The sequence below is a fragment of the Asparagus officinalis genome, chromosome 5 (assembly GCF_001876935.1).
Source record: "Asparagus officinalis chromosome 5, Aspof.V1, whole genome shotgun sequence".
In the NCBI taxonomy this organism is placed as follows: domain Eukaryota; kingdom Viridiplantae; phylum Streptophyta; class Magnoliopsida; order Asparagales; family Asparagaceae; genus Asparagus; species Asparagus officinalis.
The window spans coordinates 101,651,407-101,669,037 of record NC_033798.1 but is presented as its reverse complement, the minus strand read 5'-3'; the positions used below and the strand labels follow the sequence as shown (position 1 = coordinate 101,669,037).

At 38.2% G+C, this 17,631-nt stretch overlaps 1 long non-coding RNA gene across 3 annotated transcripts in view; it reads left to right on the top strand.

Annotated features, from left to right (window-relative positions):
• The window catches only part of LOC109840409, a 17,349-nt gene continuing 10,619 nt past the window's right edge, over positions 10,902–17,631 (top strand). The window contains exons 1-6 of one of the 3 annotated variants that reach the window (XR_002246919.1): positions 10,902–11,047; positions 14,540–14,650; positions 14,737–14,814; positions 15,810–15,995; positions 16,085–16,341; positions 16,856–17,068. This is a non-coding gene — a long non-coding RNA (uncharacterized LOC109840409). Of the gene's footprint in view, positions 11,048–14,539; positions 14,651–14,736; positions 14,815–15,809; positions 15,996–16,084; positions 16,342–16,855; positions 17,069–17,631 lie in introns of those variants that run through there. The other 2 variants (XR_002246917.1, XR_002246918.1) reach the window with 2 other exon arrangements.

The window sequence follows — 17,631 nt, the reverse complement described above, 5'->3', positions numbered from 1 at the left end:
CCAACGTGGAGTAGCATCACTCTCCACCTGCTGCGATATCCAAATGACCTGATCAACACTCTCCACCTGCCGAGAGTCAAAAGTGACATACCTGCTCAGAACAAAATCAGAAGCTCCCAAACGATAATCAACTGAGCCTCCGAAACCCAAACGCGCAATCGGATCAAATCTCACATCCACGATGTGACCAAATGCTGGGTATCCAAATATCCGACGCAACCCAAAATCTAAAGCAGCTCCAACAGATCCAATAACTCCTAATGCAGCAGTCGGCGACCTATGCATAAGATGACCCAAATATGTCGAAGCCTGCACACCAATGCCAATGCTCGACATCAAACGCCGATCCTCCTCCAGAAAGGAACGACCCATCGAAACTGTCATCTCATCTCGTCGCCCCAAAGTCTCCACACCAATGAAGTGTCTCCTATTGCCGTGAGCTCGGCACCAACGCAAGAAAGGACCCCTACCAAAGCTGAAACAATGAGTTACCTTTCTGCCAATACACTTCTTCCAATTGTTGTTGACTTCTAGGACTTTACACCAACGGGAACTGGTCGCGACCCAATAATGCCTAGAACAATCACCAACTGTGGAAACCAAGATACGATTACCTCCCAATGATGCCTCCTTGGAAGGCCCCCAAATGCCTGACTGAACACCTCCAAAAAGACCCCTCGCTCGATGGATAGAAGTGCCAAACTCCACCACGGTCTCGCTCATCCTAATGTGCTCACAGGACTTCAATCTGCAGGTCATAGCACTCCTCAACAACCAATGCACGGTATTACCAATCATATACCCCAGCACCAAACAATGCCACAGTCTAGCCGAATCTGATGAAGTCGTCATTTCCCTATCAATCACCGTGCTTCCGTGCAAATAATACAAATTTCTCCTTCTGACGCCCTTCATCACAATCATGGACCCAAATGTAACCTTCAAGCGTGCATCCGCCAAGGTCACCCTATAGCCTGCTGCCTCCAAAGCTCCAAGTGAAATGATGTTCTTCTTCAACTGAGGAACGAACCTCACTCCAACCAACTCCCGAATCACCCCGTCACTCATCCTGATCCGAACAGTACCAATACCACCAATAGAGCATTTGTGATCATTCCCCATGAGCACGAAATCCCCTCTTTCCAACTCCTGAAAGCTGGAGAACCAATCCCTCCTAGGGCAAATGTGGTATGTAGCACCCGAATCCAATATCCACTCTGTAGAGTAGGCAACACAAACTGACGGCAGTGCAGATAACGAGTAGCCCGAAGAATCCGAATCTGAATCGTTGCCACTAGCCTTGACAACATTCGCCTCTGAAGCTTGAATAGCTTTTCCCTTATTCTTCCCGGCTCGATCAACTAACTTTGGGCAATCGGCTTTCCAATGTCCATCTTCTTTGCAAAAGGCACATTGATTCTTACGAACTCCAAGATGTGCCCCTCTAGACTGCGACCTCCCACTACGGTTTGGACCCTTTGCTCTTGCGACCAACGCCCCCGCTACCGGCTCAAACGAAGTCTCCTTATCCTTCTTTCGAAGCTGATAATTCACAAGTGCAGCGGTGACCTCACTATACGAAAGAGATGCCTTCCCATTAATAAGAGTAAGAACGAAGGTCTCATATTCCTCGTCGGGCAAGGAACTCAACAACAACAACGCCTTGTCCTCATCTTCAATCACCACATCTACATTCGTCAAATCCGCAAGAAGCTTCGTGTAGTGGTTCATGTGATCACCAATGGAGGTTCCTTTCTTCAACTGGAAGCGGTAAAGCCTCCTCTTCAAATGCAAGCGATTCTCCACACTCTTGGTCAAATACTTGCTCTCAAGGATCTCCCAAATCTTCTTTGCAGAAGTCTCATTGATCACATCATACTTTAGATCTTGAGTGAGACAAGACCTAATCACACCACACGCCGTTCGATTCATCTTTTTCCAAACCTTTTCATCAATATTATCCGGTTTCCCGACCAACTCCAATGTATCTTCCAAATTTTGCGCGTTGAGCGCATCCATGACTTCGCATCGCCAAAGTCCAAAATTGTTTGTGCCATTGAACTTTTCCACATCAATCTTCATTGAGTGGATATTCAAGCTTTGGACGGTCTTCACGCCGGAAGTACTGCCCACAACTCCTTCTTTCTCGGCCATAATCCTCAAGGCACCACCAAACCAATGCGGAAACAAACGAGAAATAGATCCAAACTGAAAAAGACGAGATTTTTACCAAAAAGATCCCACCTTTATCACCAAACGAAGCCCTAGATGAACTTCCAAAGCGATCTACTCCTCCAAATAGCCCAAGCGTAGCCCGAGCTCTGATACCACTTGTTGTGCACGGCGCGGAAGCCAAACAAACAACCAACTATGATGCTTTGAGAAACCAAACCAACAAACGCCGAGAGAAAGACCAAACAAAACACAAACACCAAAGTTTTACGTGGTTCGGCAATTGCCTACGTCCACGGGGCAAGAAGGGGGGGTGGGTTTTCACTAATAGAGAAGGAGAGTACAAATTGAGATTACAAATCACTCAAACGAACCAACTAATCTCACCAACAAATCTCTCAAACTCTCAACCAATAACCCTAACAAATAGCTCAGAAAGATCTCTCTTTTCTGTGCTCCAAAATCCCCAGATTTGCTCCTCTAAAACCCTCAAATCGTATTGGTATTTATACCAAAACAGAAACCCAAACAGACTGCAAATAGGAACTCTAACTTTCCAAAAAACCCGTCATAAGTCGACTTAACAGTCTGCATAAGTCGACTTGGCAGAGCGAAAAACAACAACTGGAGAACAGATCGTAAGTCGACTTATCAGACCTGATAAGTCGACTTGGCAGAGCAAAAAACCAACAATCCAGAGCAGAACGTAAGTCGACTTAACAGTCTGTATAAGTCGACTTACCATAAGTCAACTTATGCCTGTGCATGAGTCGACTTATGACACAGAATCTGCAAAAACCTGAATTTTCCAAATTTCTCCACAATAAGTCGATTATCGATACCTTGCAAAAGCCTTTACAACATGTATGAATATTTTGTATCCCATCACTTGTATGCCTTAGCTGCAGAAAAGCAAAAAAATGTCAGTTTTGGCTCTCAGTAAGCATGGAGGTTAAAAACATCAACTACAGGAGTTAAAAATGTATACATCATCTGGATCACCTCCATCACAAATTTACTTGATATATAAATTAATAAGTTGTCAATCCGGGCCACTGTGCACTACGTTCAATCCAAAAAATCAAGGAAAATAATAAAACATGAGAGATTACATGTAAGGGGGCTCGAATTTACCTGAAGGACTAAAATAATTAACTCGAAAGGCTATGAAACTAAAATAAAATTTCACATGAGAAAATAGTTTTCTATTAACAACCCTGCCCTTTTGATTCAACAGCTCTAAATCAAGAAACCATTAGTTAGCCATGAGCACAGGAAAAACTAAATAAGATAATGTGAATGAAAAGGCTGCAAATTTTAGAGGAACCACCAAGTGCTTGCAAAGAATTCTGGCAGGAGAGAGAAACGGACATGAATTAGTTGCACCAAAAATACGCTCCATGTGAGTATTTTCTTATCAATTCATTAGAAATATGAGTACAAATAAGTAAAATTATTTCATATAATTTAGCCATAGAAATTATGTATTAATGCCAGGTAGAAAGGATGTCATCTAATCAGATCAATTTTCCATCAATTCACGCAAATTATTTCATATTGTTGCCAATTTGATGGTTAATCTTTTCTTGAACAAATTTTCAAATTAAACCGACCCGCTCCCATTTTATTTCTCAAAACCGACCCATTTCGTCACCACGTCAGCAGCGTGGCCACGAAATGGGTCGGTTTTTTTAATGACTCCTCTAAATAGTCGGGGTTGCCAACCCCGACTATTTAGCTATGTACAAGCGAAAATAGTCGGGGTTTCCAACCCCGGCTAAATTAGGGCCCTCTCTAATAGGTCGGGGTTGGCAACCCCGACCATTTCGAAAGTCGTATTTTGAAACGGACGGGGTTGCCAACCACGACCATTTAGCAGAGACTATCCACCCAACCTAGCCGACGAGTCGAAATTGGCTAAGAAAATAGTCGGGTTTCGCAAACTTGACTATTTTGTTCTGGGTCTCGCCACCTATATAAACCCCCCATGTCGTTCCCAGCCCTTATTCCATGTTCTCAGCTCGTTCCCAGTCGCCTCTCTCCATCGTTGTCAGTCTTCCAAGCCAAAAATCTCACATTTCAATGCCATTTTTGTGCGGAATTTCATCGTGAAAGATCTAACATGTACTTTCTCTTCCTTCTCTCCTCTTTTAACACGTAGAAATCTAGGGGTTTCTCTCCAAAATGAATTTATTGTGTTTGAACTTTATTTGTAGTGGTTTATTTAGAAAATTTATTCTTGTTATAGTTAAAATTAAACATTTGGGGCATAGAATACTCAATTTTAGGGTTTAGGATTTAGGGGTCAATTTTAGGGTTTATGATTTGGGGGTTTACTGTTGTATCCCCGTGCATACATACTTCACATGATCGGTACTATTCTTTTCCCGGATTCCACGAAAGATTCGGTGCACGTGAGGTGGTTGTCACTCCTGGATGATCTTGTAGATTGTGGGGGATTGTCATGGGGGAGTGTCGTGTTAGCGTATCTGTATAAGGAGATGACCAAAGTGGCTCTTCTTCAAAATAAAGAATTCAAGGGTTGTCTCACTCTGCTATAGATATGGTCTTAGGAGATATTGCATTTGGGTTGCCCAGATTTGAGGGAGGCACGTGCTCTTGATGGCCATATTCCGTTAGGTTGCATGTATTACTAAGTTATTTTGAAAAATATATGATTACATGTAATTTTATACATTTATTTCAATTTGTATTAACTCATTGTGTATAAAATAGATGGAATGTATCCAGATCTTGGCATACCTCACCAAAGGGCCATGAAAACTTCTATAGGAACGAGCTCGATCAAATGAAGGACGAACAGGTATTAAATCATAATATCTACAAATTTTCAATCATTACATCATTTATTACTAAAATCTGTTTTACTTTTTCTTTTTATAGGTCAAGTGGATGCCATATGAACTAGTTTTAGAGTCACTACCAGATATATGCAGAGAAGAGCCGTATGTATGGCGTGCTCGCGTCCTGATCATATGTTTTGAGATTGTCGAGATGCATGTGTCCGACTGTGTGCTTCGACAATTTGGGCTACAACAACATATCCCGGACCCTGTGGAAATAATAGAAAGAAATCCCAGAAAAGGTGCACATCGGCAAGATTGGGAACATATTCACCGTGCTTACATCGAGATGTAGGATTGGAGGGAAGAACAGTTGGTGATGGAGAGGGCTAACGCACCTGACCTAGGTGTGTATTTGCGGTGGTATTGGGGGATTACTCGCCGATGGATATTTCAGGAGAACAAAGCCCCTAAGGAGTACATACCGAGAGGCCCGGTTGAGAGAGAGTTGGAAAGTGTATAAGCAAAATATACAGTTATCTTGTGAGTTTTATTTTATTATCACCCAAATCATAATAATTTTCTTGAGTTTTTATCTTATAGGTACAAGAGCTTGAAGAACTTTCTACTATAGCACATGATGCAATCTGAATGACTACCGAGCTAGGGCCGAGGAACACGTTCATTTGCATGATCAAAATGATTCGGTCCGCTCTTCAGAGGACGCGTAATGTAAGATGTGATGGACGTGAGGAGCGACCAATTTAGTATGATCGTCGACGGTTCCGAGGACACAGGGGACAGGCTCAAGCGGGGCACATGATGAAGCTGGCGGCTCACAGTAGGCCCAAGCCGGATGTTCACAGTCGGTTCGAGTCGATGAGGATGTCATGCACTCCCAACTTCACACACAACTGGACAAGGAACTCATCTGAGCTCACGTCGAAGGTGAACGTGTCAGGGGGAGGGGAAGGGGGAGAGGGAGAGGGAGAGGAAATGGAGTTGTATCCGATTGAAACTAATTATTATGTATCTGATTGAGTATTAATAGGATGTTTGCGTTTGAAACTAAATATTATGTATTCGATTGAGCATTGATTATTAGTATGTGAATTGCATGGTACATATCCGATTGATTATGGATTTTTATTTGAGATTATTGATTGGTATGTGTGTTATTGTGATTGTGATTGCTTGTGGATTGATTGTGGATTGATATGTAACAGCACGAGTTTAAATTTTTAGCTGAAAGTGGGTATAAGTAGAGTCTGCCAAATGGTCGGGCCCCGGCCATTTTGTGCATGTACACGAAACGATCGGGGTTTCTAAACCCGACCATTTTATCGTAGGAAAATTCTTCTCTACTAAATGGTCGGGGTTCCCAACCCCGAACATTTTCAGCTCCATTCGGTGACTTTGCTGAGCTCTCTACCATATGGTCGGGTTTGGGATCCCCGACCATTTCAAAATAGGCTTTCGAAATGATCGGGGTTTCTAACCCTGACCTATTAGACAGAGCTTTAAATTAGTCGGGGTTGACAACCCCGACTAATTTAGTTTGTACATAGCTAAATAGTCGGGGTTGGCAACCCGACTATTTAGAGGCGTCATTAAAAAAGACCGACCCATTTTGTGGCCACGCTGCTGACGTGGCGACGAAATGGGTCGGTTTTAAGAAATAAAATGGGAGTGAGTCAATTTTTTTAATAAAAAATTAAATGGGTTTAATTTGAAAATTTGTTCATCTTTTCTTTTTTGCTCAGCTGCTCTTTAAACATATAGAAATAAGGTGAAGTCTGAATCAAATTATGAGTTACCTGAGAAAAAGGTTTTCAACTTATAAACTAATAACTAAGATGAACTGTGATGATTATCAATGATGTCTTTTTTTTTGCTATAGAAATGATATAAACTCTAGACCGCCCATGAAATAAACTAAGAGCATCTCCAACAGCTTCCCCAAAAATTTCTCCAAAATGGGGAATCAAATGTCATATTCTCCAAATTATTTTTGCTCCAACTCCAACAGCTTCCCCATTTTGAAGAATCATGCATTTATTACAATAATAAAAATATTCTACATCTTTAACTAATAAATAATAAATTATTTATTATTTTGAAGAATCCCCATTTTGACCAAATTATTTATTATTATAATGAGGAGATGGAGTTGTTTTTTGTGGGTTGAGTCTAGAAGAACGTGAAAAAGTGCTTCCCCAAATATTTGCAGAATGCTGCAGATTTGGGGAAGGCTCTCTATTTTTTCTCTCCTATCCCCATTTTGGGGAATGAGATGGGGAATCTGTTGGACCAAAAAAAAGCTCAAAATTCTTCAAATTTTAGAATACCAAGAAGATGGGGAAGCTGTTGGAGATGCTCTAACCTTCAGCAAGGATCATCACGACAGACATGAAACTGCCATGAGTTACTTCCGAAATCATCCCCACAACCCACTGACCCTCTTTGCTCTTGTCAAGATCCCAAATTGAAGCACAAACCCCATATAATTCCAACCAATTTCTTTGATCAACTTCACTTGTTAATACAAAACCATGCAAATCCATCACGAGAACATGAATTCGATATCTTGATGTGCTGTCGTCATCGCATAATAGAAAGCAACCTCAACAGCAACTCTAAAATTTTTAAAAGAAATAACACTCACAACGGCAGCAAATTCCCTTCAACCTCCAAACCTTTCTTCTCCTCTCCCGCCTCCAGTCCATGTCTGAGATCTCTTTCGCTCTCATCAACATCCCTATCACATCAAGAAGAAATTCCAAGTTGAAGTTTATCGTACCCTCCCTCCCCCATTCCCACACCCTCCCTCACTGAGCAATTATTCCTCATCATATCAATGAAACAGTGACAAAGGAAAATGCGATGAACAAGTCTCATTCTCATCCCATCATCAAAAAAAGGAAAAAAAATAACGTAGAGAGGGCGGATGAAATTTCGTGCATAACCTTTCGCAAAATGTCCTCCAAGTTAAGGGAATAGATAAAAATTGAAGAGGGGTAAAATAAGAACAGAACAGATGAACAAGATGGTCAAATTTTGGCTCACCTTTTCCCAAAAATACCCTTAAAATCCTAGTTTATAAAGGAGGCTAGTTACCGAAATAAAAAGCAAAAATGGATAGAAACTAAAAGGAAAAGAAAAACTTATACAACTTTTAAACAACTATGTAATATTGAATAATGTCATTTTTTTCTAAGCACATCTACGACTTGTTACTGACAGGTTCAACCATCACGTCAAAACTCTAAAGTTGTGGTAAGAGTTGAGGTTATATTTTTATATTCTAACAGAAAAATCTCAAGCCTCATTTATTTACTTCCATCTATACTAAATTCTAAAAAAAGGAGAAAATAACAAGTTACTGAAAATATATGGTTTAGACTGAAGGTGGGCGAGGAGATAAAAAGTGCAGAGGAAGAAGAAATAAGGAGATAAGATCGTAATTTCTTTAACTTAGGTTTAGAATTGGTAATATTCTAACTGCTAAATTATAAAGAGTTTCATCTAAACATGATGAAATATAGACCCTCTCCGATCAGGTGGTAATTGGAGAGGGTCCAATCACTCTATTAATTGTATATTATAATTTTAAGTGTTAATACATAGCCATGTAAGGTTCCAATATTATCTAGAAAATCACTATTATCTTAAAAACTGCTATTATGAAAACCACCTTTGGGATAGTGAACTATTTTTAATTTTAATTTTAAGGGTTAACATGATGGATAGTCTGAGTTGAGTTATAAAGGAAAAAAATAAATAAATCAATTTTGAAGAAATGATGAGGTATGAAATCCAGCCATTGATCTCAATTTTCTGGCGCGAGAGCATCGACTGCAACCACTTCATTAAGTTAATAAATGCCCTTAGAAATAACATTAATCACAACTGAGTATGTAACCCATCCTTAGTACTAATTCCTCAATGCTCTATGAGCACATTGTGGCATACACCATACTAATAGGAGTTGGTAGACCTTATAGCTAGGGGTGTTAAACCGTATCCGTATCCGAGGAAATATCTGTAACCGTATCCGTTAGGATACGGATATGGTTACTCAAATCTATAACTGATAGGATATGGTTATGGATATGGTTTTGTAGTGAAATATTTGTATCCGTATCCGAGATATCCGAATACATATTGGTCATACTATTACGATAGTTTCAATTCTTAGATTATGAATTTGTGGTTAATTTTGATGATCAAAATGTCTAATCTTAGTTTTTTAATCATAATGGACATATTAACGAACTCTTTCGTATCACATGAGCTATATTTTTCTCAATATTATCTAGTTTTCTCATATTCTTTTTGTATCCGCATGCATATCCGTTTATATATCCGCATCTATATCCGTAACTGTATCCGATTTTAGCGGATATTGTTATGAATTTTTCTTACCAACATATATCCATATCCGTATCCGTATCCGGGATGTGTAAGCGGATATGGATATGGCAAGTGTCATATCCGAGCCGTATCCTCTCCGTTAACACCCCTACTTATAACAAAAAAAATTATTTAATTCCATCATCTTCACATTTACATATGATTTGTGCCACATGGCGTATTCTATTGATGTGGTGTATGCCACCTTACTATTCAATGAGCACCCTTGGTGGCCACAGGTTTTCGGGAAAGTGGAGAGCTGAAAATTTAGTGTTTTAATTCTATTCTCTGCCATTGGTACTTCCAAAATTATTTTTTGGAGTATCAAAGATGTTGGCTTAACTTATACCAATTTACATACTCCAACTCATTTCAATTAAATTCAAACCCAATGCATTTAATCATTGATCTTGCCCTAACGAGAAATTGGACGCATTTTGTAATGTAGGCAGTGGCGGAGCCACCTTAGTTCAAGGTGGTTCACTTGAACCACCTCAGCTGGTAGAGGAGGAAGAGGGAGAGGTCGGAGACGGCGGAGGGGGAGGTGGGGTCCAGGCGGAGGAGGAGGGGGTGGGTGAGGAGGGAGTGGGCGAGGACGGCGAAGGAGAGGGGCAAGACGAGGGTTAGGGTTAGGAGGGCGAAGGTGCGGGGGGCGGAGGAGGGGATTTGGATGGAGTGATGGACTATTGACCAGAGGGAAAGCGATTCTAGCTCTTCCTCCTGCTGGAGCTGCTCCATGAATGAATTTTGAACCACCACTAAAAATGGTGTAGATCCGCCACTGAATGTAGGGACTCATTTAAAATTATTTGAATAATTTGAGGGACCTAATAAAAATATTAAAATTTTGGGGAGCTAATCTCAGTATATGAAATATTTGAGCTAGTAATATCGAAATAACCTAAATTTAAAGGTTGTTTGGTTGGCTGGAAATGGAGTTGCAAGAATAAATAGAACTATGAAATATGTAAATACATTATTTAGTTTACAATTTATAATTAGGAAATATAAATAGACTTACATTTTGTAAATAAAACTTTGCAGCAAATGCTACGATCAATTTGATAGGAGGAAAAACTACAGACTTCAAAAAAGAAAATTAAAAATTAAAAATAATTACACCTCATCAAAAAAATTCCAAATACTAAATTTGCATTGAATATACCTTTCCAACAATATAATTACAGATATCTAAACAATATATTTTGAAACTGATTTCGCATTTGCTACAATTTATTTTTACCAACAAACCCAAACAGTAAAATGGGCGAGTTGGAAAATTAGGAGATGGTTGGACAGCCTATGAGTAAAGAGTAGTGTTAGGGGCACACCCCCTATCACACCACTAACCATACCCCCTCTCTCATGCTACAGTAAACCGGACCCCACATGGGATTTTAAAATTTTTAAAATCCCATGTGGGGCCTGGTTTACTGTAGCGATGGGAGAGGGGGTGTGGTTGGTGGTGTATTGGGGTGTGCCCCTAACATTATTTATGAGTAAATTAACCCAAAAAGAACATTTATTAATATCAGTTTCCCGCTACTCTGCCTCAACTACTCCCGATCGTGGAGCTCCGATCTGGCGGCGGAATCGCCACCGCCACCGACACATATTATGCGGTCCAACCTTCGAATGGAACAGCTCGAGGTTATGAGGTAAGTTAATGCAAGCGCTAGGGTTTAGGGTTTATAATTCTACTGAAATTCCCCCCTTTTTTTACATAAATTTTCATATATTTTCGTCATATCTAGGAAAATTTATGCATATTTTATTAGCCGATAGGGGAGATGTCACTGGGCAGCGCGAACTTGGAAGTGCGATTTATAATCTTTAATTTCATATATCATTAAATTCATGTTGAAATTTTAGTTATATTAATTTTGCAATATTAAATGCATCATTAGCAGTCAAGACAGAAAAAATCCTGGAATTGGACATCGTACAGTTGAGTGAAACGATGCAGAGAACTGCTGGTGAAGATCAGCAGGTTAAACGCAAAATAACTTGATATAAACAAGCATCATTCATCATTTTATTCTTATTTGGAAAAGAAAAGATGGAATGTGCGATTGAATTTTTTCGCTTAGTTTATATTTTCTTCAAATTTTCATAGTTAGACATATCTAGTTGGTGATGCTTTGCAGCTAGTATGGCTATGGTTAATTGGGGGAGAATAATGCAGTTTCAATCATGAAGAAAACCCTTATAAGCTTTTGTTTCTTTTGTGATTCGTCCATTTTATTTTCATCCTCGTATTGACTACAGTTGTTAATTAGGAAATTGCAGAAATCAACAGCAAGAAAATCTTGACGGTGATATCGTGTTTCTATTCCTTTGTACTTACAGTAAAAAGCCACAGAAATAGAGATGTTGAGGCTTGAAACAATTAGACCCAAAACCATAAGTTAAAAGCTCATGTTTTAAGTTGAATATTTTTCTATCAGCTTTTCACTGTGGGCATGTAGCTTAAATAGACACATTAATATCTTGAAATTCCAAAATTTCTAAAGATGGATACAACGGCGTGCTACATTTTTGAAATATGATCATTCATCCAATCCAATTAATGGCTTTCTGGTGCTATGAAGTGTCAGCCTAGCCATTTGTCACGGAGACCCACTTCTTTCATCTCTTCATTATCCTCGTTGGTATTTCTCATTAGAAACCTAACCAAAAACCCATGAAAACAATCATCCAGAGAGTGTATATTGCCCCCACTAAGTTGCCTGGGTATGGGTATGGGTATGGGTGCTGGTGCGGGCACGGGTACAGGTACGAGACACGGTAAATTTGTCAAAAGTAGGGTATGAGGACACAACTATAAATATGTATGTATATTACGTATATTTATATGTGTTAAACTTAATAATTTACATAAGATCAATATTTTTTTATTTTTATGAGATCAATATATTAGAAATAGATGTGAAGTGTAGAATATATCTCCAAGAAGTGTATGAGGAGTGTTTTAAACTAAAGCATGTGGTATATAATTGACTATAAGCTGACAGAAACATATGCATATATCAAGAAGTGTCAAAGAAGTTTGGGTATGGGTATGGGTACGTGTCCGATATGGCTACGGCTTCCAAATAGAAGTACCCAGGTGACATAGCTGCCCTATAATTGAAATATCGTGTTACCTCACAATAAGCCGATGATGCAATTATACTCGCTCTTGGGGATAAACAACATTGATTCTAACTCATTCTTTTTGTCTTTGAAGTTCTCCCTAGTTGCAGAATCATTGTCTAATAGTCTTCTACATTTCCAGATTGGCACCATGGTAGCTGCTACTCTCAATTGCCAATTTGGATCCTTTTCTTATACCAATTACTAAATTTGGATCAGTTTAGCCCTTTACCAACCACATAACAACTAAAATTCAATAGACTCAAGCATTACCATTACAAGTAACCAAATGCACAAACTGAACTTGCAAATTCACAGTAATCAACTTCATGATTTTGTAGATATGAACAACTTCAAAATACAAGTAGCTTAGTTCGTCTTCAATTTGTGGCTGCCCTCTCTCTTTGTTCTATTTATTTTGCTAGTAAGAGAAAATTTCTTATTGAATAAACAAATGAACAGAACCATATTTAACATGAAGAAATGTATTCATGCATCTAAAACTTTTTATTCTGATTCCATTTGGTACCATTGAATATCATATAAAAAGGATCACATTCATTAAAGATTTCATAGAAAAGAAAACTACATATAAAATTTGGAGTATGGGCTTGTCTAGTATACACTAACATATTTTCCTGGGCATTCTTTTTCTGAATGCTAAAACACATGGCAGATTGAGATCACAAATTTCCTTCAAGATCTCCCACCCCCATGCTTCCTCACTCATTTTCAGATGAGGGACTCTGAGAATGTTGACATCCATTCTCATCCTCCGTTATGGTAGTGGAATGAGCCGGTCAAACCTTTCACTACGCATTCTCCCTCACATATAAGTCATTCTGGCTTTTGGTAGCTTTCGACTTTTATGATAAAGACTTTATAAAACTTGCATGGGTAAAAAGTATTTGCTTGGTCAAATCTAGCTTATTTCGATGAGCTCATGAACTAGTTTTTTAAAAGTTGGGGACCCTAACTTTGGCTTCAAAGCTAGCTTATTAAAGATATCACCAAACATGTATATATGAATTAGCTAGCTTATAAGCTACCTTGAGTCCTTAACTGAAAAATAAGCTCTCCCAAACACCGTCTTAGATGGTTCCACTTTCAAAAAATGTATTAAAATGAAAGAATCAATGACTATAGAATTCAAATCCCTAGATATTCTATCAGGCAAAATGGAAGTTGTTGTCAAAAAATGCTTAAATTAACTACGACGTTATGTTGATTTTCCGATAAAAGAAAAAGGCATTATGAAATAAGGAAATATTTCACTAGCATTGACCACATAAACTCCCTGGGATGTGAAGATTAACCTTTCTTGGTCTCACTCTCAACTCTCTGAAGTTGTCGAAAACTATACTTCAAGCATGTAGGTGCAAGTGAAATTGTTGAGGTATAGCTTAGTCTGGAAGATGTGATTTATCCGTTTACTTTTAGTTCTAAAAATAAGGGTTTGCTGTCATTTCTTGTTCCTGTGGCCTGTGAATTGGGAGGAAAGAGGGAAATTAATGTGCCCTTTGTTTCATTCGTTTGTGTTATTTGAAAACAGAAAAAGGGTCTAAGAAGGGGGCAAGAGAAAATAATTTCTATAATTTGACCCGCCATTTCAACATCAAGAAGTTCAATCCAAGGCTTTTGATCTAAATTGAGATGGAAATTTGTTATTGAATAGAGAAATTTTAATAAGAGAAATTGAATCAACAACCGAACTGATAGGATATGTAATTTCCACTCTCCATTCCCTTTTCTTCATTATAACCAAATAGAATGATTGGAACATGCAGACTCCTAAACATGGCTCCCATAAAACAAACGAAGGAAGGATAATTCAATGAATAAAACTCTGGGTTTCTGGGAAAATTTTGATCACTGCGTTCAAATTGACCTCTCAGAGAATAATTACAAAAACTACGAGCTGATATCATATTAAATTAAAGGGAGACATTGTACTTACGTACCCCCCAACTAAATCTTGGGATCAGATTCTAAGCCTTACATGAAAGTTGCTGCAGTCAAACTGTTTACGCGTTGCTGCCTCAGCTCCAGGAGTAGAGAGACCCATGCCAACTGCAACAGACTTGTTTGAGTTGCCCACCTACATCTATGTCCATCCCCTTTTATAGGTATTAGAAAGCCATAGATTCATCCCCCAGAATTTGGTACCTGGATTTGGCATATAAATGCTTTGATTTCCTTATTGTCAAAACAGGTAAGATGGCTGTCACCAAATCGGTATCAAGTAGGCTAGGATTTGATTAAGATGTTCATGAAGAAGGATCAATTTCAGGTGAGAATTTGCGAACTTTTAATCTTTCAATTTTCTTAAAGATTCTCATTTTAAACTTTCCATGCCAGTGTCTAGTATAAGGTGTATAGACATCACTATAATTGCCGAACTATTATGCTAATTTCAACTACAGTTTACAGAATGAATGGGTTTAGCTCACTGTTTCTCCCCATTACAAAAGCACCTATGTTATCTTTTATCAGTTGATAATGCTTTTACCATCAAAATTTGGAGGCCTTATGGTTTATATTGTAACAAAATTTGATTCATAAGTATTTTTTTCTCTAATTAAATCATAACATAATAGAGTCTAAAGGTCTTCTGGTTTGGAGTCTTTGGACTGATTTGTTTTTCATATTTATTATCAGAATGAACTTAGGGTGCCGTTGTATTGCCTTACAGTTGATTGGGCCGAAAGCTCAATGACTTGGAAGAAATTAGTTTTAGTCTAGTAGATTTCACCATCAAAAGAAGTTGATAATTTTGTAGCAAGAATCGTGGATTAGCTGACAGGCTATCATCGCAAGAAGCTTCATTGGTTGTCCGGATATTTAAGCCATGTTTTTATCTTTCACTCTATATGTTTGTTATCACCATGAATTCATGAACTTATGGTGCCTTACATTGCCTTACAGTTGATCGAGAGCTAAAAGAATGCTTCATTGTGTTCACTATGGTTGAAGATCGGTAATTTAGAAGAAAGCTTAATATCCTTCTTAATTGCTTTGGTATTTGCACAAATTTCAGAGTAGATCCCTCTTTTTATATACAGAAAAATCTGTAAGGCAAGTACTGGCTTGAATCTAGTTATTGGAAAAATGTAACTTCAAGAACACACTCAGCACTTGAAAAAGCCTCTCATTGTGCATTAGCAATTTTACTTGCATTCTCCTCTCTGAGATTTCGAATTCTGTTTCTCATCTTCATAAATGAATGTTCCAAACTGCTTTGTTCAATTTCAGAAGATTAATTAACTTGTCACTTTTGCTGCTTAGTGAAATAGCAACAAGTGGGCACTCCAAAGGACTGTTGCAGACTGTAATTAACCCCTACTCTTTCAACATTTCCTTCCTCACCATCTGGCTGCGGCAACTCATTACTCAACCAGGAGAAACTTGGGTGGTTCTCATCCTTTAGAGTTACTACCGGATATGAAGCACAATCAATTTTAATGCATATATGTATGGCTATATTACCACTTTCCATCTATGTGTTCCCTTTCCGATGAATGATCCTAAAACCAAGTGGCAATTTCTCCTTTGGCATCCAGGTGTAGGTTGGCAATTTAAAAGAGCATCTTATTTGGTGTTACCATTAGATAGGCGATCATCCCCAGTCTCAACATCTTGTGTGATCGATGGTTGCCTTTTCTGCCATTTATCCATTTGGAATGAGGCAATGAGTTGATTTTCTGCAACTATCATCATCCACAAAGTCCTCTCCTTGGCTGAGATATCGACTGCCAACATCAAACCGCATTAGCATTGGAGTCCTCTATCAGTGCCACATGACAGTCAGTCATGTAAGGTAGCAATTCTTTTATTTCTACAGCTCCCATGCTTTGGGAGGGCTTATACATTCTTCTTCAACCTTTACATTACATAAAAACAATTGCAATTCTATATATGTGAGCATCTTGACTACAAGTAACGACATAATATAAACTGAAACTTGCAACTTTAGGATACATGACTTCATGGATTTGCAGAACTGTAGAACTTCCAACCGCAAGTAGTTGAATTAGTCTTCGGTTGGAGGCTGCTTTCTTCTTTTCTTAAATTCTTTTGCTTATTAGCCACAATTTCTTTATTGAAAGAAGATTAGCAAGGAAAGCATCATGTGTAAACTTAAACTAAAATTTTTATTCCGCTTGATGCTATACTGAATTTGTTTACGCGTGTGTCACATAAGAAGGATCACATCCATTAATAACGTACTGAAAATGAAAATAGAGTGACTTTGAAGTACATAGCTGCCTATATAGACTGACATTTTCCTTGGGACTCTTTTTGTAGTTCTAAATTTCTTTTTACATAAACAGTGAGGCCAAGCCAGTTCTAGAATTCATTTCCATGTCACTCCTGTGATTTGCAATCATCCTTCAAGATAACCCGCTCCAGTACTTCCTCAGTTCCTTGCACTTTTGGATGAAGAACAGAGAACTCCAAGAATGTTGAGATTCATTCTCATCCTCTCTGATTTTCATGGACTTGATTGTATGATACTCTCTTTTCCCACTCTTCCTGACTAAGATAAATAAAAAATTTGCCTAATCAATATGAAAGTTTAAATATAATCTTCAAGACTTGAAATAAACAATAAGAACAATAAATGCTCGAAGGCTGTTTTTTCTACTAAGAGTGCATTAGAATGATAATAAAGTAACGATTAAAGAAGTATATGACTAAGGTAATGATACTCTGTCAGAACAGATGCTTAAAATAACTATGATATTATGTTGTTTTTTCGTACAAAGAAAAGATATCATGCAAGCATTTATTACATAAATCTTTTGGATCAAATAAAATTTTAATTAACAAAAAGGAAAGAATATGAGAATAAAGATTGTTGGTTTCGACCATCAACTAGTCATACTGAATTTTAAACTGTACTTAGGACATATAGATGCAAGTAATGGTTAAGGTATAACGAAGTTTAGAAGAAAATCTAGTTTTACTTTAGTTCTAAAGTCAAGGGTTGCTCTTCATTTGTTGTTGTTGCTAGGACCTGTATATTTAAGGGGAATGGGAGGACAGGGATTGACAATACCGCCCTTTGTTTCTTAGATTTTTGTTGACATTAGTAAACTGACAAACG